Here is a 5841-nt window from a genome sequence, read left to right as displayed (position 1 = left end):
TTAAATACGGAATGCTTCCTGAACTTTCACATCATCCTTGCACAGGGGCCATGCTAATTTTCTCTCTATTGTTGCAATTTTAGTGTATGTGCTGCTGAAGTGACACGCCCTCTTTTCCAATAGGACATTGCTCTCTTCTCTGGTGGTGAGCAACTGGATCCCATTATCTTCACTCTATTTCCGTGCTTGCTTGCTCCCGTTTGTACCAATTCCTTGACCACTAGAACTCCCCGGCCCTGCTACGTCCTCAGCTTGGCCGAGGGAAATGGGGACAGACCAGATGCACATCTTAAGATAATATCAATCCCTTTGCTTTCCTCCCCCCACCCCCCCTCCCTGTCAAATAGCCTCCTTGTTACAATTTGGGCTCCATTTAGCTTGCTTATAGGTACTTATTTCCCAGGTGGCACTAGTGGTAAAGAACCCACCTGCCAATGCAGGAGACATAAGATACTCGGATTCGATACCTGGAGGAAGATCTCCTGGAGAAGGAAATGGCAACCCACTCCAGCATTCTTGCCTGGGGGATCCCATGGACATGGGAGTCTGGCAAGCTACAGTCCATGGGGTCACAAGGAGTCTGAGACGCCTGAAACAATTTAGCACACACACACACACACACACACACACACACGTACAGAACAAAGTAATCTCTAGGCCACAGGGAAGCTGAGATTGGATTTGCCTTCTGCTTGAAGAAAGAAGGTGCTCATCAAAAGGACTGGACTGCAGGGCGCCTTTGAAGGAGGACACTGTCCAGCACAAAGCCTGGACGCTTCTCTAGCCTGAGCCCTACTGGGCAGACGGGCACTCAGGTAGCTGCTCTTCAAGAGCATCCAGCTAACAACCCTTCCCATCTTCTGATCCCATCCTCAAGTACCATCGCCACCACGCAAACAGCATCCCTGCCAGGTATCACGCTGGCAGCTTTGTGTGTGTTCTTTCTTTTCAGTCCTCACATAATATTAGGGGGAGGCACCATGATGGTCCATATTTTACAGATGAGGATAAGTCTTGGAAAAGTGAGGGAACCTGCCCAAGGTCACGTGACAAGCATCGAGGTCATTACTTGAGCCCTTGAAGTCCAGCTCCGCCAGCTCCATTGTCCTGCTCTGAGCCCTTGACCTCTCACTTCAGTCTTTTTTTGACCTCCACCTGTCGTTCTGACGCTACCCATGCTCTGGCTAGTTCTGGCTTTGTCCAGGAAATTGAGTCCTGGGTGCACAAAAGCTGTCAGTGCCAAGCTTTTAAAGAAATACCACTGTGTGATATTTAACACGTGCCTCCCCAAATATGTAACATACATGTGCGTGTGTGCTAAGTCGCTTTCATCGTGTCTGACTCTTTGCGACCCCAAGGACCGTAGCCTGCCAGGCCCCTCTGTCCACGGGATTCTCCAGGCAAGAATACAGGAGTGGGTTGCCGTGCCCTCCTCCAGGGATCTTCCTGCATCAGTAGGTGGGTTCTTTACCACGACCACCACCTGGGAAGCCCGATGTAGCCTGCATGTGCAAGTCATAAAACAGTAATGAAAGAACCCCCATGCCCCAAACCTACTGCCAACTTAGACATACACTAACAAATGCTTTTTAATTAGGCTTAATCTTTTACAGTTTTAGAGAGCCTTTGTGTTTTCAAAATGCAAAACCTTTTTCAAGTTAATCTCCTCACTGCAAAGCTGCATATCCCTTGTGGATTAGCCGGCTCCCTCCCTCTGTCATCTTTTCTATTAGGGGTGAGTCCTTGGCTGCTGTGTGTGTGTGTTTCAATCACATTTCTGACAAGTCCTATGGGTCTTGTCCAACTTTACTTTCAGATACATCACAAATCTGGCCACCTCTAGCCTCCTTCCCTAATCCAAGCCACGGGCAAGGCTGGATCCTGGCACTAGCCTCTTAGCTACCGTCCATCAGGCAACCACAGTGAGCTTTAAAAAAAAAAAAAAAGGAATCAGATTATGTCCCTTTCCTGCTTGGTCCTGGCCCCTGGGACATGTCTGCCTGCTGTCTCAATCCTGACCTAGGGATAGGGTCAGAGCCACGGTCTTTGCCAAGGCTCACAAGCCTTACTTCCATGGGTTCCTCTTCAACCCCCACCCCTGACTCTGATATCTGCACACACAACACCCTGTTCCTTCTGCCTGGAATGCTTTTCCCCAGGTATGATCACAGCTCCTTCCTTCCTCCTGTAGGGCCGTTGCTCACTGGCATCTTTGGTTCCTTTGATCACTCTTTTTTTTTTTTCTGCTGAGTGGCATGTGGGATTTTAGTTCCCTGACCAGAGATTGAACCTGCACCCCCTGCACTGGAAGGGCAGAATCTTAACCACTGGACCGCCAGGAAGCCCCGCCTTTTATCACATTTTATAAGCATAAGATAGATTCACAGAAAATAAAACCTACCTAAGCACATACTTTAAAAAAAAATTAATAGGATGTACTACAACATAAAGGAGAAATAAAATAAAATGAATGTTTAACCATTTAATATGTATTTTAACAAGTAGATCTGGCAGCTCTCTGCACTTACACCTAGAGTTCTTATAAATGTAACACCCACAAAGATGCAGTGTGCTGCCTCAAATTCCACAGAGATGTGATTTCTTAAAACAGTGAACAGTTCTTGGTGGAGTCCCAAGCAAGACAAAATGTAACCTTCTCTCTGTGTATTAGATACACAGTTCTTGAATTCCTGAAGATGCAGTGAGTGATAAATCTGTGTACAAAATACTTTCTGCTTATTTATAAAACCGTTTTAGGTTCTAGGCTCACATAATTATAAGCAGAGTTTGCAGCTACATAGATGTCTGCTGGGGCATTCCAGAGTTGCACAAAGGAAGAACGTTTTCAGTCTCTTATCCTTTCATTTGTCTCGTGCCCTTCAAGATGTCTGGCACGCCTGCTTGTCGTTCGGTTGCTAAGTCGCGTTTGACTCTGTGAACCCACTGACTGCAGCACTCCAGCTTTCCCTGTCTTTTGCTAACTCCCAGGGTTTGCTCAGACTCACATCCATCGAGTCAGTGATGCCATCCAACCATCTCATCCTCTGTCCACCCCCGGCTCCTGTCCTCAATCTTTCCCTGCATCAAGGTCTTTTCCAAGGAGTCCGTTCTTCACCTCAGGTGGCCAAAGTATTGGAGCTTCAGCTTCAGCATCAGTCCTTCCAATGAATATTCAGGGGTGATTTCCTTTAGAACGGACTGGTTTGATATCCTTGCTGTCGAAGGGATTCTCAAGAGTCTTCTCCAACATCACAGCTTGGAACTATCAATTCTTCGGCACTCAGCGTTCTTTATGGTCCAATTCTCACATCCATACATGACTACTGGAAAAACCATAGCTTTGACTCTATGGACCTTTGTGGGCAAAGTGATGCCTCTGGTTTCTAATACACTGTCTGGGTTTGTCATGGCTTTCCTTCCAAGGATCAGGTATCTTAATTTTATGGCTGCAGTCACTGTCACCATGATTTTGGAGTCCAAGCAAAGAAAATATGTCATTGCTTCCACTTTTCCTCCATTTGCCATGAAGTGATAGAACTGGATGCTATGATTTTAGTTTTTTTAATATTAATTTCATGTATTTATTTCTATCTTTGGATGTTCTGGGTCTTTGTTGCTATGAGGGCTTCTCTCTAGTCGTGGAGAGTGGGGCGGCTACTTTCTAGTTGCGGTGCACGGGCTTCTCACTGCGGTGGCTTCTCTTGTTGCAGAGCATGGGCTCTAGAGTGTGTGGCTGCAGCAGCTGCAGATTGCAGGCTCTAGAGCACAGACTCGGGAGTTGTGGTGCATGGGCTTTGTTGCTCTGAGACCTGTGGGACCGTCCTGGGTCAGGGATTGAACCTGTGTCTCCTGCATTGGCTGGTGAGTTCTTTACTGCTGAGCCACCAGGGAAGCCCGATCTGTTTTTTTTTTTTTTTTTAATGTTGAGTTTCAAGCCAACTTTTTCACTCTCCTCTTTCACCCTCATCAAGAGGCTCTTCAGTTCCTCTTCGCTTTCTGCCATTAGAGTGGTATCATCTGCATATCTGAAGTTGTTGATATTTCTCCCGGCAATCTCGATTCCAGCTTGTGCTTCATCCAGCCGGCATTTCACATGATGTACTCTGCATGTAAGTTAAATAAGCAGGGTGACAATATACAGCCTTGACGTACTCCTTTCCCAATCCATGTCCGGTTCTAACTGTTGCTTCTTGACCTGCATGCAGGTTTCTCAGGAGACAGGTAAAGTGGTCTGGTACTGCCATCTCTTTAAGGATTTTCCACAGTTTGTTGTGATCCACACAGTCAAAGGCTTTAGTGTAGTCAGTGAAGCAGAAGTACATGTTTTTCTGGAACTCTCTTGCTCTCTCCATGATCCAGTGAATGCTGGTGCGCTTGCACTGGCCAGCTAAACATCTGGCGTGCAAGCTGCCCACTCCCCCGTTATTGTGACAGGCAGAAAAAGCCCGGGAAATTGTCAAAATGTCCACTAGGTGGAGCTACAATCCAGGGTGAGACCCATAGGTGGGCCCCCGCCCCCCCCGCCCCCCCCCGCCCCCCCCCGCCCCCCCCCCCGCCTAATTTGATGCAAGGCCAGGTAAACAGACATATTATTGTCTGTCTCAAGGCAAGAGATTTCGACTGTACCTTGAGGCAGCAAGGAGGACCCAGGTGGGCCCAGGAGAGCCTGGAGCAAATTCTAGGAGAACATCCAGCAAGGGTGTGATGACCATCCGCTCCTCTCCGAAGGGCAGTCAGAGCAGAGTCGGTTGGGTGTCCCAGTGTTGCCTGGTGGTCTTCACCAAGGGTCAGCGTCCGGAGGGGAGGCTGATGTCCACACTGCAGTAGTCAGCAGAGAGGGACTCCTCATGGTGACCTCTGTCTTAGGTTAAAGATGAAAACTTCTAAAGAGGGAGTCAGAGGGAGTCTGAGGCTGGGTACTAAAGACAGAAGGGCTTCCTGGAAGTTGGGGTGTGGATGTAACATGAAAGTGAAAGTTGCTCAGTTGTGTCCGACTGTTTGTGACCCCATGGACTATACAGGATTCATGGACTATACAGAATTCTCCAGGCCAGAATACTGGAATGGGTAGCCTTTCCCTTCTCCAGGGGATCTTCCCAACCCAGGAATCGAACCAGGGTCTCCTGCATTGCAGGCAGATTCTTTACCAATTGAACTATCATGGAAGCCCAGATGGAACATGGGCACTGTTGTGAATGAGCGGAAGTCAGCAGGAAAGGGGTCCAGAGAGCTTCTGGCAGATTTTTAGAGTATTTTCATACCAACATGTTGGAGAGATGGTCCCTGACTTGTCTTTAAGCTTGGACACCCCCTTCCCGTGGCCCCTGACTGTCTGCTCTTAAGGCAAAACTTCTCCTGTCTCTTCTTTTCTCTTGCCACCGGGCCTTGAAAATCCACAAGAGGCTTTCCTCAAGGACAGCGTGGAAGAAGCTCCTCTGATCTAGTCCATCAGCCCTTCTGGGGCCAGGCCTGCCTGGATATTTCTGGCTCTCCCAAAAGAAAACAAGCTCTTGCCCAATAATATAAGCAGGCAAAAATCTTTACCCAACAAAACAAACAAACCCAGTTCCTCCAGGCCATGCCCAGCCTTCCTAATATGGCATCCGGGATAGGACCCTTGGCATCTGATCAACATGGGTAGTCCCACTCCCAGGAGAGAAAAAGGAACTAAACCCAGGTGGCAGATAAAGGCCACATTCACACCGGGTTGGCTCCCAAGGTTGGATGGGCTTTTCACGGGTAGGGTCAAATATACCTGGATGAGATACAGGAGGCTGAGCTAAATTTGAATCTCAGCTACAAATACTTTTTTAAAAGTATGGACTGCCTTGGGGGTACAGA

General features: G+C 48.0%; 1 non-coding gene across 1 annotated transcript; it reads right to left on the bottom strand.

Moving 5' to 3' along the window:
- On the bottom strand, positions 1 to 106 carry LOC112443371 (U6 spliceosomal RNA). Its single transcript, XR_003031702.1, has one exon. It is a non-coding gene; the product is annotated as a U6 spliceosomal RNA (small nuclear RNA).
- Positions 107 to 5841: the final 5735 nt, after the last annotated feature.

Source organism: Bos taurus, chromosome 21 (genome assembly GCF_002263795.3).
Source record: "Bos taurus isolate L1 Dominette 01449 registration number 42190680 breed Hereford chromosome 21, ARS-UCD2.0, whole genome shotgun sequence".
NCBI classification, from domain to species: Eukaryota; Metazoa; Chordata; class Mammalia; order Artiodactyla; family Bovidae; genus Bos; species Bos taurus.
The sequence above is the reverse complement of the archived record's forward strand: the minus strand, read 5'-3'. Positions and strand labels throughout refer to the sequence as shown.